The sequence below is a fragment of the Aphelocoma coerulescens genome (genome assembly GCF_041296385.1).
Source record: "Aphelocoma coerulescens isolate FSJ_1873_10779 chromosome W unlocalized genomic scaffold, UR_Acoe_1.0 ChrW_unloc_scaf_1, whole genome shotgun sequence".
Taxonomy (NCBI): domain Eukaryota; kingdom Metazoa; phylum Chordata; class Aves; order Passeriformes; family Corvidae; genus Aphelocoma; species Aphelocoma coerulescens.
The window spans coordinates 6,328,567-6,354,779 of NW_027184080.1; the positions used below are offsets into that span (position 1 = coordinate 6,328,567).

The 26,213-nt window shown below is 45.4% G+C and overlaps 1 long non-coding RNA gene across 1 annotated transcript in view; it reads left to right on the top strand.

Annotated features, from left to right (window-relative positions):
- LOC138102776 (uncharacterized) overlaps window positions 1-26,213 on the top strand; it is a 50,664-nt gene that overhangs the window by 4,743 nt on the left and 19,708 nt on the right. The window contains exon 2 of the long non-coding RNA XR_011147534.1: window positions 14,097-14,145. This is a non-coding gene — a long non-coding RNA (uncharacterized lncRNA). The remainder of the gene's footprint in view (window positions 1-14,096; window positions 14,146-26,213) is intronic.

A 26,213-nucleotide genomic window follows, 5' to 3' on the forward strand; every position in this document is an offset into this window, starting at 1 on the left:
GAGTCTGGGATCTACAGAAGCCCGTGCAATGCCCTGGCCTGCCACACCTCTTGCACTGGGGGATCGGTGTGTTTTCTTTTTGGCTCGGCTTAGGCCACTTCTGTTTCTTCACCTGTTTTGGTGGCTTTGGTTCACGACCAGAAGATGCGTGAACAGGCTGCAGGAAAGCAGCCAAAGTAGACCTTTTCTGGTTCCCAGATCCCACCTTAGCACAGGCCTCGACCATGTCTGTTACCTCAGGGTCCCCTGGTAAGGCATCTATGATTTTTCTGCACTCCTCGTTTGCGTTATCTCTCACTAACTGCCTTAACAACATCTGTCTTAACCCATCATCCTCAACCTGCTTCACGAGAGAAGCAACGACTTTCTCTACATAGGGGAGGAATGACTCTGATTTCCCTTGAACTAACTCAGTATATCGCTTTCTGAGTGCAGACAACTCTATGGTTTTCAACAGGGCAGCCATGCCGACCTGTTGAGCTTGCTGCAGGATGCTAGAGGAGAAGGTACCCTGTAGACTGGGATCAGAGAAGGGACCAGTCCCCATCAAAGCATCCACTCCTGCTGTCCATCTAGGATCAGCAGCAGGGAGCTGCATATGCCCTAATGCAGCCTTGTCGGCCAGCTTTCTCCAGGTTTTCTCAGAAACTGTAAATTGTACACGTTGAAATGGAATTTGACCTAAGTGTCTGATATCAAATGGAGCAAGCAAATCTGTATTTATCACCCTTATTATCTGCATAACCTCAGCAGAACCTAGTCCATATTGTGCCACCTTGGATTGGAGGTCCTGGGCAACTTTCCAAGAAATTACCTCATGCTTGTCATTCTCCCCTGAATCTGGGAGAGCCTTATACACTGGGAAAGCTTGGGTTTCCCCTTCTGGGGAAGCACTACCATCCTGAACTTCTGGCACAGCCTGTGGATGGAGTGTAACAGCTCCCCGGTTACCCCCAGAATGCTCAGATCCATTTGGCATTCCAAGGATTTCTAATAACCTCCAGTCACCCGCCTCCAATGCTCGCATCTTACCAGACTCTCAGAAGCGATAGTAATGGGTCGGACGCACTGTTACCGTGCAGTCCTGAAAGGTCCAGGGGCGAGACCGGCGCAGCCTTTTTCTTTGCCGTGCGGCCACAGCAGCCTGACGACCTGGGGCCAGAACCTCATCTGCCTCACTGCCTGACGATGAGTCATCAGGCAAAGGCAACTTTGGGGTGCTGGGAGTGAACAGAAATTTACGTGGAGGGGCACTTTGGCTAAGTTCGCTAGAGGCAGAACAGACAGGACAGACTGCAGTTGGCTGCGCTGCAGTTTTCACACCAGTTTCTATACGGGAGGCCGTCTCGGCCAGTCCCGGCTGAACCAGTACTGGAACTGCTGCCGCCGCCTCTGGGGCTACAGCCCCTCTTGGCGCCGCACTCGGCGCCGAGCTGGGCGCCGCGCTTGTCTCTTGCACCGCTGCTGCGCTCGGCGCGGTCGCCGCTTCCGCGGCTGTTTCTCGCTCCCCGGCTGCGCTCGGCGCCGCTGCCCCCTCGGCTGTTTCTCTCACGGACTTAGAAAATAGCAAGAAAATCCTCGTTAACAGCATTTTTGTACCTGCAGGTCAGCAAGCCTGTCTGGTTCCGACATAGATCTTAGCACAATCCGCTTGAGCCCGTTAGAAAGAGAAGCAAGAAACCTAAACAACAGAAAGAGAACACAGCAACAAAGCTGCACCGGGTGTTTTTCCGAATGCTTAGAATGCTTAGAATGCCTATGCTGTAGGAAACCAATAACAGTATGTTTTATTTAAATAATAGCCAATTATTTGGCTAATTATTGTTATTATTTTGGCTAATTATTATTGAAGTTGTGCTTCAGTGCCGATTACCTCTGAGGCTGCTTGGATTCCTTCATAGGCTGCCAAGGCTTCCTTCTCTGTTGGGGTGTAGTTGGCTTCAGACCCTCTGTAGCTTCGGCTCCAAAATCCTAGTGGTCGACCTCGAGTCTCACCACACACCTTCTGCCAATCACATTACAGATGGTTAAAGAAAGCAATTCAGCCAGCTAATTACTCTCAGCAACCCTGCAAATCATTCAAGGTTTCAACATCAGATCTTAAAGTTAATTGCTCTTTTCAAGGAAGGAGCTGAGGGTACCGGTACAAATAATCTTGAACCTCTCCAGTAAACAATCCTATCAGAATCCACAGCTTACTGAAAATATAAGTTACTTTTTACAGAAACCACAAATGTTCTGGAGATGCATAGTAAAATGTATTTTTTGACATGAGTAATATGCATTTGCAAGGGCACTAAGGTTGGGACAAAGCAAGCATTTTCCAGAAGCTCTTTTAGTGGTAACCTGTGGGAAACAGAGAAACAGAAACTTCCACAGGCATTAATGAGTTTGATTTACAGCCCTGGAAGGAGCTTGGGTTGATGTAGTGGCAAAGCTGTACAGGCTTTAAGCAGAAGAATTATAAACCTGTGTTTTATAGTTATAAGTAAGAAAATGTATTGGGTAATATGGTGAAGGGTTTTAAGTATAGTAATGTGATTTTATAGTTTAAGAATTTAGATGTTATAATAGAAGTATATGTGTGTACGTGAGCTAACAAGTTATTGGTTGTGAAACAGACGCAATGCAGGAAAAAGTACCAAAAGTTATAGGTTATAACGTCAAAACAGAGTTTTGTGTTAATTGCTTATTGGACCAAAAAGTTATAAATTACGATGTAACTCTGAAACTCATGACTGTCTCCAGTTATGGCGGTTTGTTACTAAAGCCACGGCCTCTGAGACTGATGCTTTGTTTGCTGTTTTAAGTAATAAATCGTGATAACATGATCATCCCATCTCTTGGATAATAAGGCACCGACAAAATGATGCATATGACAGTAACCTTTCCATATCACTGTTGTGATCCAGTTTTAAGGTTCTTAGAAATGCCTCTGCCTGAATTAAGGTGCAAACGAGACCATATGCCAATGACAGTAGTAAGGGTTTTATTTGATGGTAAATATGAGAGAGAGAGAGAGAGGAAGGAAGGAAGGAAGGAAGGAAGGAAGGAAGGAAGGAAGGAAGGAAGGAAGGAAGGAAGGAAGGAAGGAAGGAAGGAAGGAAGGAAGGAAGGAAGGAAGGAAGGAAGGAAGGAAGGAAGGAAGGAAGGAGAAAATAGGTGGAGGGGACAGAATAGTGACAGGGACAGAATAAGGAAAATATCACCACTCTGTGGATCCCAACGATGTTCCATTGATCCTCTCCAGCTGGTCTTCTTGGTGGTGAAGGTCCCCCCAAAAAGCATAGAATCCGATGGGTTTATATACCCTCAAGCCAGGTAGCAATGTTCAGGCATGTCCCCCTGGGGGAGGGGGGTAGTCTCTCACAGCAGACTCTGGATCTGTTGCATCACGTGCAGCCCTGTGGTGCAAAGCCTCTCACGTGAAAGTCCCGTGGATGTGCCCTGTGGGGTTGCGGGTTCCACAGCTGGGCCGGTTTGTGTAACGGAGGATGGGTGTTCAGTGCCTCTGACCAGAGGTTACGCCACGTACCGAAAACCTCCTCCTCCCTCCTCGATTGGGGGGGCTGGTCTGCTTAAACCTGGCTTCTGTGAGCTGTGCCCTCCCCCCACCCCACACTCAGGCGGGGATGATTGAACAATGGGTTTCCCTTTATCTAATCAGCAGTTTGACTTTCAGTTCAAAGTCCCAGTCTTCACGGAGGCTTCTTTGGTTGTAGCTTCTTTACAATGAGCAAAACTTTATATCAATGTTTGAGGCATGAACTATTTTCAGTCTCTGACAATCACAAACACGGGAAGGGAGAGGAAGAGCAGGGTAGAAGCTGGAAGCTGGAATGGAGCTGAGCAGTCCTGAACAGGCCCCCTCGGGCCCCCTCCGCAGTTGTCTGGGTCCTCCGAGGAGAGCGTGGGGAGGATGCCAGGGCTCACCTGCCCCCCCCCCCCCCCGCCCTCTTCTTCTTGGTGATACACAGCGAAAAGGCAGCAGCGGGGGGAGAAGGGAGGGAAAGAAGCTGCTGCTGTTCCTGGGTGCTCTGACAGGGCCTTGGACGGAGCCACTGCAGCCGCCACTGGAGCCACCCCGTCCCACAGAAAGTACCAGAGGGTTCCAAAGATGGTACCAAGGGTTGTTCCACTCTCTCCACTCATCCGCAGGCAAGAGTGGATAAAGTGGATCCATGGGAGCGAGGGGAGTAAGGCACCCCGCTCCAGGACTTTCAGCACAGGGCTCACGAATGGGCTCCACCTGCTCCCCGCCACGTGGGCCAGCGCCGACCACACCCCCCTGTGTCGGTGTGGGATCCCCCGCCCTCTCTTGTTGTTTTTACGGTTTGTCACCCAGGTTCGGAGGAGACGGGCGTGGTGGAGCAGAGGGCACAACCGGAGGCCTGCCCTTGTGATGTTTCAGTGAAAGCTCAGCCAGCTGCTTCAGTGGGGGGAGGGGGGTACTTCGGTTTAACATAGTCTCTCAGAGACAGGCACGAGGAGGACCCACTGGGATTCTTTTCTACTTCTGCTTTAACAACGTGAGGCGTGCTGGTCAGCCCACCAGAGCAGGCACCCGAGGTACCCGAGGTCTCCCCCTCCTCCTCTTCCACCATCGGCACATCCCCCTCCGCTTCAGCAACCGGCTGTGCAACTTCTGCTGTCTCCCGCTCCCGCTGGTCCTGTTCATTTTTCCACTCCTTCAGCATTTCATACAGCAGCCACCAGGTGGGAACCAAGCCTGCGGCATTTTTGTCTCCATTGGCAATCACATCCCAGAGTTTCTCCCCCACCGCCTTCCATGCAGACACACTGAACGCTACACTGGCGTCCGCGGGGAAATCCTGGGAGCATGCCCACAGAAAGACGCTTTGAAAGGCACAGTCTGTGGTTTTAACACCCTTTCGCTTTAAAAGTGCCATCCAAGTCGACGCTACAGTTGTTTCCTCATTCAATAAATTATTTCCCATTTTAATCAGGCCCTGGTGGCTTGACAAAAACTCGACAAGGTATAAAAACAATGACACGAGTCGTTGGCAGAACTCCTCTGCCTTTTCAGCTACACCAGGCTCTGTCTCCACGGCACCTCGCCCTGCCGTTCCTGTGATTGTATCGCTTTTCGCTGCATTGCAATATCACTTTTCATTACAGTATCACTTTTTGCTGCAATATTACTTTTCATTGCAATATTACTTTTTGTTGCAATATCGCATTGGGGCCAAAAGATGTCGCTGTTGAGACGGACAACACACATACAGACCTGTTCCAGTTTGGCCAAATTTAGAAATATATCCTCTGAGAGAAGGCACAACCACCCCTTCCCCCCCAGGTTCGGGAAAAAATAAATTTTCCTCGAAGGAAAGTGAAGGAGATAAAACTATTTATTTACCAAACACACGGGAAAAGGAAAATAAGGCTAAATAATAAAATGTTTCACTGTGGAGGAAAAAACCTGGGGAAGTGTTAAGAGTCCTCCCTTTGGTCTCCTTGGCGCTGGGGCTTGGGCCAGGGCCAGGCCCTCTGTGCCCGGTGGAAAGTCCTCCTGATGTGCTCTGAGGTTGAAAAGCAGTCCAGTAGAAAAGGGAGAAAATCCGGAATTCCAGAGAAGGAAAAACAAAGTCCAAACTCTCAGTCTCTCTCTCCAGAGAACAAGAAACTGAAACAACTGGCCAAAAGCTGACTGGAAAAGCAGCAAGCTGGGTACTTCCTTCCTCCCCTGCTGCAGCTGGGAAAAAAAAAACTGCTATCTCTGTGTGACCTTGAACAAGCTGCAAGCTGCCCTGAAAAAGTTTTGCTCAGTTTTTTCCTTCCCCCTCTCAGGCTCAGTTTAGAGGCATAGAAAGACACAGAAATTAATTTCTGGGCATAGGCAGCGATATGGGATACACATCATAAGGTCACCCCAAGACGAGACCCCACAACAATTCCAGGCAAAAAGTTGTTTATTCTAAGAAGCCAGTGTTATTTATACACTTTTGTATGTTTATCATTTATGGTACTTATCCATTGGTTGCTTAACTATTAGTTTTCTCTGTTTTTGTATTTCGAGCTCTTTTACTCAGAGTTTGAATTGAGATTCAGGAGATCGAGAATTCTTGTGCGGACTAAGTTGTTTATTATATCTTATCAGTAATACAGCTGCACAGTGTGCCTCTTAGTTGGCAGGGTGGAAAATAGTCATGAGTTTTAATTTTCAAGGCTTTTAAAGTCTAAATCACCCAATTATGAAATACCAAGTAATATGTTTTTACTTACAACCCAATTACTAACTTTTCATGTCCTGCAGTGTGGGACTTTTGACCCAATGACAGAGCACTCAGATTTGTGCAGAAGACGGAGAAAAGATAAAGAACAAATCCACACCCAAAGTCCTCCATATTGTAACCTATTATTACCTATATCCCCTAAACCTAATTTTCTACATTTCTACATATTCCACCCAGTGATATAACTTTTAATTACACAGCAATAACCTCAGTGTTATCACACAATTTAGGAAGCTTTTCCCAGGGCTTTGGATCGAATACAGTGCACTTCTGGGGATCACTGCTTCTCAGCACTGACAGGCTGAAATTCTCAGAACCCAGGGTTCCAACACTCAACTACTAACACCGACTACTGGTGCTGGGGTGGATGTTCAAAGCAAAGGTTCCCTCTACCCACCATGCCACCAATGCCACATGGAGCAAATGGATTGCTCTCATCACACAGGGCGCCTATATCGGGAAACTGAATGGCCCTGTGATTTTGGAAATAATCACAAACTGGCCTGAAGGTGAAAACTTTGGTCTCACTGATGAAGAAGAACAAGTGACACGCACTGAAGAAGCTCCAACATACAACCAATTGCCATCAGAAGACACATGCTACGCTCTTTTCAATGACGGTTCTTGTCGCATCGTAGGGATGAAACGAAAGTGGAAAGCAGCCGTATGGAGTCCCACACGATGGGTTGCAGAAGCTACTGAAGGAGATGGTGGATCAAGCCAACTCGCTGAACTCAAAGCTGTTTAACTAGCCCTGGACACTGCTGAAAGAGAGAAGTGGCCAAAGCTTTACACTGATTCATGGATGGTAGCCAATGCTCTGTGGGGATGGCTAGAAAAGTGGGGAAAAGCTAATTGGCAGTGTAGGGGAAAACCAATCTGGGCTAGCTCGATGGGCCCATGATGCCTCAGGTCATCAGGGCAAAGATGCCACCTATAGGTGGGCATGAGATCGAGGGATGGATCTAACCATGGACAGTATCTCCCAGGTGATCCATGACTGTGAGACATACGCTGCGATCAAGGAGGCCAAGCGGATGAAGCCCCTGTGGTATGGTGGGCGATGGTCCGAATACAAGTATGGGGAGACCTGGCAGATTGATTTCATCACACTGCCTCAAACCTGCCAAGGCAAGCGCTATGTGCTCACAATGGTAGAAGCAACCACAGGATGGTTGGAGACCTACCCTGTGCCTCATGCTACAGCCTGGAACACCATCCTGGGTCTTGAAAAGCAAGTCCTTTGGAGGCATGGTACCCCTGAGAGAATTGAATCTGACAATGGGACTCATTTTAAGAATAGCCTTATTAACACCTGGGCTAGAGAACATGGCATTGAGTGGGTGTACCATATCCCTTACCATGCACCAGCTGCAGGCAAACCGGAACGATGCAATGGATTGTTGAAAACCACCTTGTGGAATATTCACAGCTTTTTACCAGCTAGCGCTCGTAGTTCAATGCCTTAGGACGCCTCAAGCAGCTTAGAGAGGTAGCATGGGCAATCTAGCATTTTAGTAGCTCTAAAAGCAGCAAATAGTAGCTGAAAAGCTGATACCACCAGTAGAAGCAAAGAGGGAGAAATATAGCCTTTGTTTTTCCTAATTCCTGCAATTAGAAGCTTTCAAACCGAGACAGAGACACACAGATGTTCGCAGAAGGAATGCAAAGCCAAAGAGTGCGGGCCCCCTCTCGGGTCCTTCTTTTATTCGGAAAAGGGGAAAGGGGACAACTGGGGGCAGACCCGGGGTGACTGGCCAATCAGACACTGCTAAAGAGTTTCAGTTACATTTGGTTTTGCCCACGCTTGGAACAAAGGAGGTCAGAGCACATGGCAGAGGCAAGTCCTGGCTTGTCTTGGAGAGGGGGAAGGGAAGCTCGGAGCAGGCAGAAACACCACCTTGAAGGCACTAGGTGGGGGAACTTTCAAAAATTGGGAACAGAATCTGGCAAAGGCCACCTGGTTAGTTAACACCCAAGGTTCCACCAGTAGAGCTGGTCCAGCCCAATCTGAATCCCTGCATAAAGTAGATGGAGATAAGGTCCCAGTAGTGCATGTCAGAGGTCTGTTAGGAAAGACTGTGTGGATAAATTCTGCCTCGAGTACAGACAAACCCATCCGTGGGGTTGTCCTTGCTCAGGGACCTGGTTGCACATGGTGGGTAATGCAGAAAGATGGAACAACACGTTGTGTACCGCAGGGAGATCTGATTGTTGGGTGAAAACCATCTGTAATGTAAAATGCCTGTATATCACTGCTTGCTGAGTGTCACTGTCACTGTTTGTACATAGCTGTGTATATATATATGTATGTATTGATGTGTGTGTGTAGAGTTAGAATATCTTAGTTTGGGCATTGAGCCAATGATATGAGATAAGGGGTGGAATGTCTTGGGGTGACCTTATGATGTGTATCCCATATGGCTGCCTATGCCCAGAAATTAATTTTTGTACCTTTCTATGCCTTTAAACTGAGCCTGAGAGGGGGAAGGAAAAACTGAGCAAAACTTTTTCAAAGCAGCTTGCAGCTTGTTCAAGGTCACACAGAGATAGAGATCTTTTTTTCAGCTGCAGCAGGAGAGCAGGAGGGAAGGGAACCACCCGGCATGCTTTTCTTTCCAGCCAGTTTTTGGCAGTTTTTTTCCTCAGCTCTTTTTTCCTTCGGAGAGTTGAACTTTTTGTTTTCCTGGGACTTCCTTTTTTTCCCTTTTCTCTCTGCTGTACGGTTTCAACATCAGAATATATTGGGAGTACTTTCCACCGAGGCCTTGGCCCTGGAGGTGGGCCCACCACCCCATCCCAGCTCCAAGGAGGGGGAGAGAGAGATCTGCAGAAGGACTCTGAAATTTTCTCGGGTTTCTCTCAGCAGGGCGAGGGGTTTTATTATTTAGCATTATTATCCTTTTCCTGTGTGTTTGTTAAATAAATAGTTTTTATCTCTTTCACTTTCCTTTGAGGAAAATTTATTTTTCCTGAACCTGGTGGGGGAGGGGTGGTTGTGCCTTCTCTTAAAGGATGTATTTCTAAATTTGACCAAACCGGCACACTCCCTTATTAACGTTATCTGCAGAAACTATTTGAGGTTTACATATAATTGGCTCATGATTCTCCACTGCAAAAGCATAGGGACCTGTGCCAGTGTCTTGGGGTGACTTTGTGATGTGTATCCCATATCGCTGCCCTATGCCCAGAAATTAATTCTTGTGTCTTTCTATGCCTCTAAACTGAGCCTGAGAGGGGGAAGGAAAACTGAGCAAAACTTTCTCAAAGCAGTTTGCAGCTTGTTCAAGGTCACATAAAGATAGGGACTTTTTTTTTCAGCTGCAGCAGGGGAGCGAGGAAGCACCCGGCTTGCGGTTTTCCAGTCAGCTTTTGGCCAGTTGTTCAGGCTAATTTTTTTTCTGGAAAGAGACTGAGAGTTGAACTTTTCTTTTTCTTCTCTGGAATTTTGGATTTTCTCCTTTTTCTGCTGGACTGCTTCAACCTCAGAGCACATCAGGAGGACTTTCCACCAGGCACAGAGGGCCTGGCCCTGGGCCAAGCCCCAGCTCCGAAGAGACCAAAGGGAGGACTCTAACACTTTTCCCCAGGTTTTTTTCTCCACAGCGAGAGATTTTATTTAGCATTATTTTCATTTTCCCGTGTGTTTGTTAAATAAATAGTTTTATCTCCTTCACTTTCCTTCGAGGAAAATTTATTTTTCCTGAACCTGGTGGGGGGAGGGGTGGTTGTGCCTTCTCTCAGAGGATATATTTCTAAATTTGGCCAAACCGGTACAGTCAGCTTTACCATTTTGCTTGCTCTTTTATCCCAGAGCTTTACTAAGGTAATTTTACCGTGAATATTTTGCCATGAATGAACATGCAACAGCTTTTCAAATTGGTACAGCTATTTAGTGGTTCAGGTGTAGATTTTTTCCTTACCACTTCAAAATTAGAATTTGACTTGATATCAAAAAAGTTTAAGTACAGTGATGGGCCAGTAAAGTGACTAGGAGTGATACTACCTTACAAAACAGACTTGCTCTCTGAGTATATGTTATCTGCTCAGTGGCTGAGTTTCTAATATTGGCTACTCTTATGCAGACAGGAAAACAGTAAACAGTAGTATCCTCCTTTGAAATCATCTGAAACCATGGCTTTGTAGCTGTTTATATGCACTTGTCAGTTTTATGCACCCACTGACCTACCAGAGTTACATGTGCAAAACTCAGGGCAGTATTATATGACTAGGCCCTCGGTATTTATCGTTGCCTTTAATAGTCCAAGGTCAAATCTATTATACTGTGTCTTGGTTTGAAAGACAGGTATCTGCCTAAGGAAGGCAGGAGCCTCCCTTGGAATGGAGAATGCAACCACCCTTCTCTCTGAATTATTATAATTTTGAAATCAAGGGGCTTTCAGGCAAAGATATAGGAAACAGGACTAACAGTTCTTTACTTTCTTTACTTATATATATATATATATATATATATATATATATATATATATATGTTGCAGTGGGGATACTGTAACATGATGTACCAAACAAGGAGTCCCGTGAAAAAGAAATATATATGGACAGATTCTTGATAGATGTTTCCGAGAGATGTTTATTTCTCCAGCCGCATGGACCCGAGGATTCTTGCCCACGCAACGGAACCCAAAACAACCAATGGGGAAGGAGGCTGACCAGGGGCTCGGGAAACCCCATGTCTGTCCCCTCAGGGGGCCCCTCTCCCAGGGCTACATGGCAGGGGGAGGAGACCCCAACATATATATATATATATATATATATATATATATAAAACAAGGCAGGGAAAAAACTGATTTAAACTAACAGAGTCAGATATGACCTGACCCTGTTAGGGTAGCAGTAGCAGTCCAATAAGATGGCGGCTGCAGTCCTCCTGAAGTGAATGGGTGTGGTTCTGTTGTAGCGGTGATCCTGTGTAGAAAAATCTGGTCTTCCTCAGAAGGTCCAGTGGTAGGTATGTAGCTCTTGTCCTCCGTAAATCCAGTGGGAAAGGCTGCCTGTGGTCTTCAAAAATCGCAGTTTATATCCAGGATGGGATGCTTGGTTTCTCCCTCTGGGTGGAGCATCTCACAATGGAATGATGAGTCATGAGATAAGGCACTGATGGGCCATTTATAGGACATAGTCTTGAGGGAGGAGGCAGGGAGCACTGCCCCACCTGGTTTTAACAGCTCATGAAGATGGTGATAGAATACATGCTTGTGGGTACATCTTACATTGTAACCTAGGACATACTGATAATCACAAAAGGCTGTCTTGCCATCTGTGAACTGAGCAAGTTTTAAGTGCAATTTGCCAATATATACACTGTTGTCAGTTTTCTGACTAAAAACATTCATGGTATTCTTCGGCACATCTTGAAAATTGCCAGAGGTTTAATGATTTGTAAAGCTGTATCTTAAAAGACCCTAGCAAACTTATGCTTATGCCTGAAAGATATTGAAAGACATATAGCATTGCCGTTTTTAAAGTACGGCTGCAGATTGGAAAATCCTGCAAAATTGTGCTTATACCAGAAAAGTCCTGACTGTGAAAGAGTATTTTCAATCATGTTTATAGTTACCATTACCTATTCTCACGACTGAATTATATGTGGTGGTTTGGTCCAAAATACTCATTACTGTTTACCTTCTGTGAGATAAGAGTTAGGAGAAACGCAAAGCAGGCACCAAACTTAAAAGAATATATAGAAGTTTATAAAGAAGTTTATTAACAGACCTAAAAGAGGGAAAAAAAATCATACCACACCTTCAGAACTCTTCTCTTCCACCCACCTTCCTCCCTTCTCCCCCGACAATGTAAAAAGACAAGCCTTAAGATGTTCAGTCTGTTTACCACTTTCATAATAACCTTGTTCAGTCCATTTAGGAAGAGGAGTCTCTCTTGCTCATGCTATGAAAACATTATCACAACGAGACAGCTGCCCACTTCCAAATAAGTTTGTTCAGTCCATTTAGGAAGAGGAGTCTCTCTGCTCGCATGTGAGTCCCTTCCCCCAACTTGCAGCTTTTCCCACAACTGCTTTCGAGGGTCCACTCTTGAAGTCTTTTGGGGTACAATTTTAAGGTTGAGCCGTTCAGAAACAATAGTTCTCTTCACCCATCTCTGGGAGCACTTCATCTCTAAGAAATCTTTGGGAGCATCTCTAGGAACTGAGGTTTTCTCCTTTCCCATTTGGAGCAAAAGTCCTCATCGCTTCCATCTCTCCCTGTCCAAACTTCTCATCAAATTACAGCTGCTTCAGCATCTGCCTATCTCAGCGCAGGTGCTTTTGCTTACAAGTTAAATTGAACACTCCACCCCCCATGCCTTCATGAAATTACAATGGGTACTCTCGTATATCATAGCTTCACAACAGAATTTCAGCTTTAAGCATCTCCTCTTTCTCTTCCCTCAGGTTTTCAGCTCTTCACAGCACTAAAAGGGTTAATCTCACTTAGGCCTTGCAGCTGGAATGTGGCTTATTGCTGTCAGTCACATGACTTCTGCCAGACAGCGGTGCCACTTTTGCTGAAATCTTGGCAGCAGTGGGGGGGGGGGGGGGGGGGTGGAGCCGAGCCGCTCTGGCTGTGGGTGGGGTTCCGCGGGTGGAATGGGGCCCATCGGCTCCAGGATGGCCCTGGCCCGGCCCGTCCTGGCCCGAGCAGGGCCTGGGCCGGGCCCACTTCCCCCCCCCACAGGGCTCGCAGCCACCTGTCCCAGCACCGGAAACGAGACAGAGAGTCTGCCTCAGGGTTTCTATTCTTAAGTGTGCATCACAGAGGCGGTCACAATTTTAAGTGGCCTAAAGAATTGTCCATATTCAAACTGGCGAGCTGATGGGTTCTATGAGGTCATAGAGGAAGCTGTAAGTACCTCTTTGCAAGAACATCATTTCCGGGACTATGCTTTGCTAACCTATGATGACATCAGAACTGAATAGTATGTCCCTCTGGCTGTTCCCTCTGCAGGCTTTCCTCAGCATTTGGTCCTTCTTCCTGTTTCAGCAGTTTTGCTATGGCTTGATGCAGCCCCTGCAGAGGTGTGGCTGCAGCCCAAGGACACAGGGTCCTTGTAAATGTCCAGATTTGCCACACTTTGTAATCTCTCCAGTAAATCATGTTGCTATTTTATTTACAAATCAGTGGTTTGCTTGCATATTTTTAGTTGATATTTAAGTGTTGTATTACAGCTTTTTGCTAGCTTTCTTGCAATGATGGTGTCAAGATGAGTTAAATTCTGTTGTATCAGACACTTTTAAAGGAACACTCTCAACTCTAAGTATTATTAAATTCAAGTGATGTTAAGTTCTGTTGAACTTAAGCGTCGTTAAATTTATGTGATGTCAGATTTAAATTCTGTTAATTTGAAGTTTTGTCACATTTAAGTTCTGTTAAGCTTAAGTTCTGCTGAAGTTAATTTCTGACAAGTTTAACTGCTGTTCAGTCTTAAGTTCTGTTATTTTAATTTCTGTTAAGTCTAAGTTATAGTCAGATTGATTTCTGTTCAGTTTCAATTATGTTAACTTTAAGTTCTGTTCAGTTTACTTTCTGTTACTTTTGAGTAACATTTATTCTGAGTTAAGTTTAACTTCTGCTGAAATATGCTCATTTAAACTGAAAGATGCAGTTCTTTTGTTACAGAGATAAGATTGAACAGACTGAAACAATTATGATGAAGAATTGGCAAGCAACTGTTTAAGAACATGAGATAATAAGTTGTAAAAATATGTGAAGATTTGGTTTGCTAAATCCTTAAATTCATTGAAAATTCTATGGGTTTAAATGTTCTGCATTGCTCAGTTAAAATAATTATTCATAACAATCTTTCCTGTTCCATCTTTCACAGGTAACACAGAAGAATGACTAACAATTTCAAGTTATGGATATGATTGATTGTAAGTTGTTCAGTGCTTTGTTTCTTGATTTTATTTTGCCTTATTATCTTATATGCATAGATGTGTAGAGAAGTATACTCTTGATTTCTCAGAATAAGTTACTGTAGATGTCTTATGCTCTTAATATCATAATGTGAATTCACTGACATTTTATAAAAAGGCATTATCCATAAGATGTTATTTGATGCTATGCATACGCATTTCTTTGATTGTTTGCAGTTTGTTTATGGTACCACTGACTATTTAGCTAAGGATAAATGATTAAGCCGGCTGTTTTACAGACTTTCACATACTGTTATGTAGCTATCTGCAAGACATGTCATTTTAAGAAACTTTTCCAAGTGTTATTAATACAGGCTTGTTTCCAGGATATGTTAAGGGAACCCTTCCAGTTAAGGCCTTGGCTCTGGCCAAGCCCTGGCCCTACCTGATTGGGAAGTATGCCAATAGACCCAGGTGTTTCTGCACTAAAAATGTAATTGAGTCACTTTGACTTGCTGATTCAGATGTATAGAAGCTGGACCCCTTTCGAGGTACACTTGGAAGCCTTGTCCGGGAAGGTCCTCCAGGTCCTCATTGTGAAACAGGGTTCATCAGCTACAGCAGACTCTAGGTGATGGTCCAGTATTTAGGCAATTGAAAGTGTATTGTTCTGAAGCACTATCCTTTTGTCGTGTGTGTAGCGGGTTCAGTTTGTAAACCGGGCAGAAACATCAATTAAGTGTAGTGGTTTGGTTCAAAATATCCATTACTTACTTATTTTGCTTCTGTGAGATAAGAATTAGGAGAAAGCAAAGCAGGCACAAAACTTAAAAGAATATAAAGAAGTTTATTAACAGAACTAAAAGAAAGAAAAAAAAGTAAGAGTCAGACTAAACCTTCAGAACACTTCTCTTCTCCCCACCTTTCTCCCTTGTCCCACTGACAATGTAAAAAGACAACCCTTGAGATTTTCAGTAAGTTTACCACCTCTATAATAACCTTTTTCAGTTCACTTAGGGAGAGGAGTCTCTCTTGCTCATGCTATGGAGACATCTCCACAAAAAACAGTTCTCTCATAGCTTCAATGTCACAGCAAGACAGCCCACCCGGGTTGGTTCTCTGCTCCCATGTGAAAGTCCCTTCCCTCATCTTACAGCTTTCCCCACAACTGTTTTCGAGGGTTCAATCTTGAGCTAATGGGGTACCATTTTAAGGATGAGCTGTTCAGCAGTGAAGGTTCTCTTCACCTATCTCTGGGAGCATCTTCATCTCTAGGAACAGAGGTCTTCTTCCCTGGGAGCAAGGGTCTTCATCACTTTCATCTCTCTCTGTTCAAGCTTCTCATGAAATCACAGCTACTTCAACATTTGCTTGTTTCAGCACAGGTACTTTTGCTCACAATTGCAGTTTGAATGCTCCACCCCCCCCCCCCCCCCCCATGCTTTCATGAAATTACAGTGGGTACTCTGATGTATCATAGTCCATCACCATAGCTTTACAACAGAATTTCAGCTTCTAGGTTTGAAGCATCTCCTCTTTCTCCTCTCTCTGGGTTTCAGCTCTTCCTTCTTCACTGACTTTGGTGTCTTTATGGTGTTTTCTTCACTTGCCTTCACATTCCCTCTTCCTCTGACTCGGGAGAGGACTGATGTCTGCAGGCTTCATCTGTTCTGGAGAATCTTACATCACTAAGAGAGTTAATCTCACCCAGGCCTTGCAGCTGGAATTCGCCATTTGCTGTTGGTCACCTAATTTCTGCCGGGTGCCAGCTGGAGCTCGTTTCGGTGTAGCATTTTATTTCAGCAGCCTCACTGGGAGGGGCTGGCCCAGCCACGGGGCCACCTGCATGGAGCAGGGCCGCGGGCAGAACAGGGCCGCATGGCTCTGGGGTGGCTGTCTCCCGGCAGGCCCAGCCCCCACTGAGGGGAGCTGCGCCAGGTGTCCAGCGAGCAGAAGAGGCTGAGATCTTAGCCAAGCCGTGCCACGGCTGACCTGGCTGGGCCTCACCGAGCAGGGCCCAGCCCAGCCCCACTGGGCCATGCTGCAGGCCCCCCCCAGTTACCTGTCCAAAAGCTGGAAGCAAGAGAGCTTTCCTGGCATTTGTTCATTCTTAAATGTGGATCACAGAGGCGTGTCAAGCTTCTTAAGGGGTTTTAAAAAGTTGCCGATATTCAAACTAGCCAGTTGATTGGTTCTGTTGGGTCTAGAGGAAGCTGTAAGCACCTCTTTGCAAGTGAATCACTTCCGTGGCTGATGGAGACCTCTAACTAAAAACCCAAACTATGCTAAACCATGACAGTGTGATACTGATTACACGTCTTACTTTGCTTTTTGCTGGGTGTAGGTTTATTGTTTCATTACATGTATTTCCTTGCTTTTATGTTGCCTTCACATTTACAGTGAGAGACGCACATGTTATCACAAAAACAAAAGGGGGAATATGGCTCCTCAGGCACATTTGGATAATGCAATATTTATGCTAAAGTTTTTGCAGGCAAATCATCAATTTGATCCCCAGCAGAGCAATATCAGTCTGAAGATTTGCATGTGTGGAACTAATTTCTGAAAAGGCTTTGCATAAGGATCTACAATTGTGTGTACAATGGCAAGACCTAGCTGATTTACTAACCTAGGAGAGAAGGTATGCATGTGTTTTATTGCCAACAGGTCTAGAGTGGTTACCTGCTAGACTGAACAAACATCAATAGCCTCGGAGAAAATGAGGCCCAGTGAGAGAAAAATGACCCAATCACCATCTAGACCTCATGGCCAATGCAAGAGCAGGGGTAGGACTGCCAGGAACATGGCTGTTCCTGGAAGCTTATGAAGGCGGCCTGCCAACAGAGGCCTTGTGTCCCACTGTACCTACCATCGTGTTATTGTGTTCCTGCTGACCTTCTTCAGCTATTCCCTGTTCCATGCTTCCAGAAAGACATTCAGTAATGTCAAAGTCAGCATTTCCAGCTAATGGACTCTCTCCTGTCTAAACAGCACAGCCCCTGAGCTCCAGCCATATGAGCTTTGGAACAGTAGCCATTTACTGCCAAGTGCAGAAGAAGCAGCAGCTCTCTCTCTAGGAACACTGGTCACTATTTTTGTTTTCCTATGCTATGGGTCTCTTTGTCAGTAGCATGGTTGTTCTAGATGGGTTCTTATTGATTTTGATATGTATTCCATGTATCTTATCCTGTGACCTGCAGATAACCAGTAACAGTCTTAATAAGTTAATGGCTTCACAGGTGCAAAGGTGATTCATTTTCTAATGCTACTCAAAATGTGTCACCCAAAAATTCTAAAAATTTTGTACTTCAGAACGTCTCAGCATGATACAATTGGACAGTTTTAAATTATGACAATGTTATATATTGTCAAGTCCCTTCAGACAAATGTTCATGCAAATTGCCTTGAGGAGTATTCTTTATTTGCGGAAATCGCGCGTGGCCTGCAATGCCCTTGCGTGCTGTTGGTGGACCATGTACTATTGGCTGCCTGACTAAGCTTGCTCCAAATTTAACTATGCTTTTAAGTCACACGCATATAACCTGTGACAAACGGTCTTTGCATTCTTTTGCAAAAGACTGTGATGACAATCTTGGTTTTTGGAGTTTAGAAAAGCATGTTTTGGTTTCCTTCTTTGCCCCAGCAGTAGCAGCTGGAAAAGTGTTAGGATTGTTAAATAAGTTAGGCTGCTGGCTTGCTAAACAGACTAATGCCACTTCACTTGCTCTATCAGGATTATTAACTGATGTCGATTCTGTTAGACACGCTACTTTGCAAAATTGGGCAGCCATTGACTTTTTGCTGTTAGCACATGGACATGGTTGTGAAGAATTTGATGGCATGTGCTGCATGAATCTTTCTGACCACTCTAAATCTGTGTTTGCAAATATCAAAGAACTACAAATAAGTGTTTCAAAGTTAAGAGAGTCAGTCCAATTGGTTCAATGCTTTGTTTGGTAATTGGCAAATTGCTAAATGGGTTGAAAATCGCCTGAAAATGGGATGTTTGATTGTGATTGTCATCTTTGTCATTTTACCCCTTGTGCTGTGTTTGTTGTCCTTTCTGCAAAGGGCCCTGCAGAGGACCATAAACAATGCATTTCTGGTTGAAAAACAGAAAGGGGGAACTGTGGGAATTAACAGCAGGTCAGCAAGCCTGTCTGGTTCCGACACAGATCTTAGCACAATCCGTTTGTGCCCGTGAGAAACAGAAGCAAGAAACCTAAACAACAGAAAGAGAACACAGCAACAAAGCTGCATCGGGTGTTTTTCCGAATGCTTAGAATGCTTAGAATGCTTATGCTGTAGGAAACCAATAACAGTATGTTGTAGTTAAATAATAGCCAATGAACCTAGTGTAGTAGTTAAGCAACCAATGGATAAGTACCATGAATGATAAACATACAAAAGTGTATAAATAAGACTGGCTTCTTAGTGATGCCTTTTCCTGGTCTTAAAATCAAGAGTCATACACAGTTAGAAGGGGAAAAGGGATTTTACCTTGGTATTTATTTTAAGGATCCTTAGGTGTACACGTCCAGGTCATATGCATCAAGATGCACTCCGCCGAATCTATCTGTCTCCTCCCTCCCCCTCCCCAACATCGGGTATAACATTATAGGTTTTACTAATTAGCATATCTATCAAAGATTCCCCCATGAGAGGCTCAAGTGAGCCCCCCCTCCCCAAGGATCCTTCCCCTGGATGGTTCTATCTTGGTTTACAGAATGTGTTCTGGAGAGGACCTTGGGGTCTGGGGCACACTGATCCCTAGCTACGAAGCTTCTAAAATGTTTAGTCTCTTAGCTTGACAAACAAGTCCAAGAATGTAGGCAAAAAGCACTAGGAATGCAGAAGTTGTAAAAAGGTATAACAGGGGTATAAAAGAAAAGGCAAAAATCTTCATGGCATCATTTCCCCCCTTTTAGAGACTAACAAAACTCTATCTTGTCTAGTCTCTACTCTATTTTTTTTTTACCCGCAGAACCACTTTACACAACCGGCTGCTCCACAGGAAATTACACAGATAATAACTACAATTACAACTATTATGAATATTTTTTTACCCAGGCCCAGTTTGGTAACCATGAGGTGAGGGTATCAAAAATATGATCAAATTTTAAAGTGTTATTTTAGAAGCCACTTCATGTAGAATTTGAGTTCCCTTCCAAATTTCATCCAAATCTTTCTTAATTTTTCTATTAAAATGCTAATTAATGGCCAGTGACCCTTCCCATCGAGAGGCCGTAACTGAGTACAGATCCAGCAATCGCTCTTATTAAGAATTTTGGACACATTTTGGACCACAGTCTTATGCAAATCATAGGGTGAACCCTGAACCATGGTTACCAGTTGGGCAAACAGCAAACATGTAAAAAACAGTTTAGACTGCATCTTTCTGATTTGTATCAGTCTCTGTCTTCTTGGTGATTTTGGGAGCAGAAGCTTTCTTCACCCTGGAGTAGTGAATCCACCGTCCCTTGCCAGCAACCTTGACCGCAGTAAAAGTGGTCAGCAAAACTTGGAATGGTCCCTTCCACTTGGCTTGCAAGGGGTCGCTGTCCCACCACTTGATGTAGACCCAGTCTCCAGGCTGGAATGGATGAGCAGGTGGGTCCAATCCTATTGGTTTGGATAACACGACGAATCTCTGGAGCTTCTGCAAAGTGGAACTCAGAGCCATTAAATACTTATGCAAATCATTTTTACCTCTCATATGAATTTCCCCTGAAATATGTGGAACCTGGTATGGCCTGTCATATAATATTTCATAGGGACTGATGTTGTCCCTTCGCCTTGGCTGTATGCAGACTCTCAGCAAGGCTATAGGCAGGGCTTGAACCCACGTCATGGATGTCTCTTGACAAACCTTACAAATCTGGGTTTTGAGGGTCCCGTTCATGCCTTCAACTTTACGATTGGCCTGGGGCCTGTATGCTTTGTGCAGGTCCCAGGTAAGTCCCAAAATCCTGCTAACTTCCCCAACCACTGTTGCAACAAAATGTGGTCCCCGATCTGATGACATTCCCAAAGGAACCCCAAATCTTGGTATTATATGATTGAGCAAAGCTTTCACTACCTCTTTTGCTGTTGGTGCGACAGGGGAAAGCCTCAGGCCATCCACTGAAGGTGTCAACCAGTACCAGTATATACCTGCATCCCTCTTTGCGTGGCATGTCAGCAAAATCTATTTGCCAATAATCTCCCGGGAGCTCTCCTGTTTTTGTCACTCCTAACACAACTCTCTTGCTTAGGTCAGGGTTGTTTTTACAGCAGGTTTCACACTTGCTTGTTACAGATTGTACAATATCAGTCATTCCTCTCCCTATCAGTACTTTCCTCAAACGTTTTAAAAGATTTCCTGTTCCCCAGTGGGTACTTTCATGCTCTCGTTGGGCTATTTCCCGAGGGATCAGGGGTGGAACTACGACTTGTCCTACTGGGGTAACAGCCCACCCACCTTCTTTGATTTCAGCTTTAAGGAACTTAATTAATTTGTGATCCCTCTGATCGTATTTTGGGGTAAATGATGTCAAATCTCTCTCTTTCTGTGGTACCACTGCAAAAATGCTTTTTTCTGCAATCCCCCTGGCTGTTTCGTCAGCAAAACAATTTCCCAGTTCGGGGGCTGTTTTCCCTTTTTGATGACCCTTGCAGTGCATGATAGCCACTTCCGTAGGCTTCCAAATGCTCTGTAAAAGTGCAAAAATTTTTTTAGCATGCTTAACCTCATTACCTTGAGCAGCCAACAGGCCACGTTCCTTCCAAATAGCTCCGTGGGCATGAACAACACTGAAGGCATATTTGGAATCAGTCCACCTTCTTCCCCTCGCTCAGTTCTAGAGCTCTTGTTAGTGCAATTAGTTCAGCTTTCTGTGATGATACATTTGGAGGCAAGGCTTTTGCCTCAGTGATTTTATCTGAGGTGGTTACGGCGTAACTGGTCATCCTCCTACCATTTCTCATGAAGCTGCTCCCATCAGTGTTCAATTCCCAGTCTGGATCTTTCAAAGGAACATCTTTCAGGTCTGGTCTGCTGGAATAAGTTTCCTCTATTGGCTGCAAACAATCATGCTCAGGCACACTGTCAAGTAACGTGGATGATAAAAACATTGCAAGGTTTACCACAGAAGTTGTCTTTAGAGTAACATCATCCTGTTCTAACAACACAGACTGGTATTTGAGCATTCTGCTAGGGGAGAGCCAGTGTCCCCCCTTTTGCTCCAGCACATTTATCACTGCATTGGGTACATACACGACAATGTGCTGCCCAAGGGTGAATTTATGGGCCTCCTGTATCAGAAGGACTGTTGCTGCCACAGCTTTCAAGCATCCTGGCCAACCCTGGGCTACATTGTCTAGTTGTTTTGAGAAATAGGCCACAGCTCTTCGCTGGTCTCCAAGGTGTTGTGCCAGTACCCCCAGAGCAACATTCAGTCGCTCATGTGTAAAGAGTTCAAAAGGTTTAGTCAAGTCCGGCAGCCCCAGAGCTGGGGCTGACATCAAGGAATGTTTCAGCTGTTTAAATGCAGCCCTGGCATTCTCTGTCCACATGATTGTCCCCTTTTCAGCTGCTTTAAGGACCTCAAATAAAGGTTTCACCAGTATACCATAGTTTGATATCCACAGGCTACACCAACCTACCATTCCCACGAAGGCCTGCATCTCCCTTACGGTATGGGGCTCTGGAAGTCGGCAGATGGCTTCCTTCCGTTCTCTGCTGAGTTGTCGATGTCCATGGAAAATTTCCAGGCCCAGGTATACTACTGTTTCCCTGGCAACCTGTGCCTTCTCTTTCAAGACCCGATACCCACTTTGGCCCAAAAAATTCAACAGACTTACAGTGAGCTCGATGCAGTTATCTCGTGTCTTGGCTGCCATCAAGATGTCATCAACATACTGGAGAACCGCTCCTCCTGGTTCTTGTTTCCTCCAGTCCTCAAGCTCCTTTGCCAGCTGGTTTCCGAATATGGTCGGGCTGTTTTTGAATCCTTGTGGTAAAACTGTCCAGGTGAGCTGGGTCTTCCTCCCTGTTTCTGGATTCTCCCACTCAAAAGCAAAGAGTTCTTGGCTATTCTTGCGCACAGGAATGCAGAAAAAGGCATCCTTGAGATCTAAAACAGTGAACCACCCTAATTCATTTGTTAGTGTTGTCAAAAGAGTGTAAGGATTCACTACAACTGGGTGTATGTCCTCTGTTATCTTGTTGATTTCCCTCAAATCCTGTACCAACCTGTAGCTTTTACCATCAGCTTTCTTTACTGGCAAGATTGGTGTGTTGTACCTGGATTCACATTCTACTAACACCCCAAATTTGAGAAACTTTTCAATCACAGGTACTAATCCCTTATGAGCTTCTAATTTCAGAGGATATTGTCTTTCCCTTACTGGTGTAGCCCCCTGCTTTGAGTGTGACACTCACAGGTTCAACTTTTTTGGATCTCCCAGAAGAATCACTGGCCCATATTACCGCAGGCCTGGTTCCTATGGTATATCACCTTGTCCCGCAGCCATAGGGAGGAGGAGGCGAGAAGATCCAGCAGGCAGGAATTATGCAGCAACATCCATTGTCAAAATATTTTTCTACTATACCATAAACAAGACTTTTCAAGGTTGCAGGTGTCTTGGTTGTTTACATTCCCTGCCACCTCTTCTGTGAGAGAGGAAAGTCTCTCACGGACTTAGAAAATAACAAGAAAATCCTCGCTAACAGCATTTTTGTACCTACAATTCCCTCTTTTTGTTTTATAAGATAACAACTCTACTATTAATCCTAAAAAGAAATCTACATCAGTAATTAATTCTAAATATGTCCTTAAGGCTTTAACTATCTGACTCCATAACAAGAAATTTAAATTTCAGTTTCTGCTTGTGGAAGGACCATCCCAGTCTCTGCTTGTCAGGGGACCATCTGCCTGATGGTTGACGTCCTGGTCATCATCAGAAGAGTCATTAGGCTGATGATCTACATTCTGGTCACCATTTGGATGATTGGCGTTCTGGTCATCATTTGGAGGTTGCCTGTTCTGCCTCTGGTGCCATAGGTCAGGGCGAACGCATTTTGAAGGTAGCCTCCATATCCCAGTATCTGTGGAAACACAAGCATACCCACGACCCCAAACGATAAGCTCATGAGGGCCTTGCCACTGGTTAGTGAGTAAATTCCGCACCCAGACTTTTGCCTGGGGCAGTTGTCCGTCGCCTGCAGACTGCAATGAGAGAAAATGATTCAGAATAACAGGATTATTTGAATTTTGTGGTACTGTAAGGTGATTAATTGTATACAAAGCTTTTGCTAGTCAGCTCTGTGGGGTTTCTCCATGCATTCCCCTTTTCTGTTTGTCCAAAAAACGCTTCAAGGTACCATGAGTGTGTTCGACAACGGCTTGGCAAGTAGGAGAATGTGGGATACCAAAGGTATGGTCTACACCCCATAGGTGTAAAAACTGCCGCGTCTTCTCCGAGGCGTTGGCAGGACCATTATCGATTTTCACAGAAGCTGGCATGCCCAGGACCGAGAAAGCCAATTTCCAATGGGCAATGACATCACGGCCCTTCTCTCCAGTGTGAGCAGTAGCCCACATAGCCGAGGAGAAAGTGTCAATAGACATGTGCACATATTTCAGCTGACAAAATTCAGGGATGTGAGTTACATCCGTTTGCCAAATCTGCAAGGCTTTTAGCCCTCTGGGGTTTACCCCCACTGGCAAAGGCGCAGCGAGTCCATGACAGTCAGCACAAGCGCTGACAATGTCGCGCGCCTCGGTTGGCGTTAAATGAAACTGCTTCTGCAGGGTATGTGCACTTTGATGGAAAAAAACGTGCGATGCCTTGGCTTGTGCAATTTTGTCAGGCTGAGGCCCTACCCATGCAGGGTTGGCCAGCATGTCAGCCCTGGCATTGCCTTCCCTTAGAAACCCTGGTAAATTGGTGTGGCTTCGAATGTGCAGAATGTAATACGGATGCACTCGAACCTGAATTGCAGACCACAAGGTTTGCAGCAGCGAAAACAGAGCCGCATTGTTCACCTCCTTCAGAAGTGAACAATCTAAGTGTTGTGTGATATCTGCTACATAAGCAGAGTCAGTAAGCAAATTCAAAGGTTCCTGTGAGAATTGCTGAAAAGCCATGGTAACAGCCTTTAATTCAACTAACTGAGCAGAGTATGACTCGGATTGTTGTGTTAATGAACCACCACAAAGGCAGTGTCAGATACTGTGCGCTCTTACACACAGTGACCCCTGCTAAAAATTTATCCCAATCTGTACGCCCCAAGCTGCCAACACATCCCGTCCCCAAAGGTTACAGGAAGTGGTAGCAACATAAGGCCTAATTGTAGCTGTGTGCCCCTCTGAGTCCTTCACCACCACAGGCCATTTGCTTAAATAGCTCTGTGTGGTTCCTCCTAATCCTGCCATGGCTGATCCCACCGGGGCTAAAGGCCATGAGAGAGGCCATGCAGAGAAGGAGATGACAATTACATCAACATCCGTATCAATCAAACCTCGAAGCTGAGTCCGAGGCGGACGGGAGTTCAACAAGGCCAGGGTACATGTCATCTGTGGCTTTTGGTCAGAGATATCTGCAGTCCAGAAGGCCTGCAGAAGTCCCGTAGATCCAGTGCCGTTATCTTCGTGAGTTTGTTCTACCCTGGGGACACAAGACTCAAAAGGCACTAATTAAGCAAGGCAGGTCTTTTCAGGAATAGTTACAGGGGGTTTTTGAGTGGAGACCATAGCGCAAATCTGACCTTTAAAGTCAGAATCAATAACTCCGGAGTGCACTAAGATTCCTTGATGGGCAACATCAGGTTTTCCCACCAGCATTGCACTGGATCCCTGGGCTAAGAGTCCATATGCATCCAAGGGAACCTTATAAATACCGCTAGAGACTAAGATGACTGCGGCTGCGGTGTGGACGTCAAACCCGTCTGATCCCTGGGTGCCATCTGATCCCTGGGTGCTGTCTCTAGGGTGGCTGGGTAGGCCTGTGCCTGTACCTGTGCCACTCTCTGGGGGAGCAACTGCATCGGAGAGCAATTTCCCCTCCGTGCACCTCGGCAGAAGTTTCCCGGCAACGGCCCACCATCGGCATGAGTCTGGGATCTACAATAGTCCGAGCAATGGCCTGGCCTGCCACACCTCTTGCACTGGGGGATCACTGAGTTCTCTTTTTGTCTCTGCTTAGGCCGCTTCCGTTTCTTCACCTGTTTTGGTGGCTTTGGTTCACGACCAGAAGATGCGTGAACAGGCTGCAGGAACGCAGCCAAAGCAGACCTTTTCTGGTTCCCAGATCCCACCTTAGCACAGGCCTCGACCATGTCTGTTACCTCAGGGTCCCCTGGTAAGGCATCTATGATTTTTCTGCACTCTTCCTTTGCGTTATCTCTCACTAACTGCCTTAACAACATCTGTCTTTACCCGTCATCCTCAACCTGCTTCTCGAGAAAAGCAGTGACTTTCTCTACAAAGGAGAGGAATGACTCGGATTTCCCTCGAACTAACTCAGTATATTGCTTTCTGGGCGCAGATATCTCTATGGTTTTCAACGGGGCAGCCATGCCGACCTGTTGAGCTTGCTGCAGGACGCTGGAGGACAAGGTACCCTGTAGACTGGGATCAGAGAAGGGACCAGTCCCCATCAAAGCATCCACTCCTGCTGTCTGTCTAGGATCAGCAGCAGGGAGCTGCAAATTTGCTAATGCAGTCTTGCCGGCCAGCTTTCTCCAGATTTTCTCAAAAACTGTAAATTGTACAGGTTGAAATAGAATTTGACCTAAGTGTCTGATATCAAACGGAGAAAGCAAATCTGTATTTATCACCCTTATTATCTGCATAACCTCAGCAGAACCTAGTCCATATTGTGCCACCTTGGATTGGAGGTCCTAGGCAACTTTCCAAGCAATTACCTCATGCTTGTCATGCTCCCCTGAATCTGGGAGAGCCTTATACACTGGGAAAGCTTGGATCTCCCCTTTACGGGAAGCACTACCATCCTGAACTTCTGGCACAGCCTGTGGATGGAGTGTAACAACTCCCCGGTTACCCCCAGAATCCTCAGATCTATTTTGCATTCCAAGGGTTTCT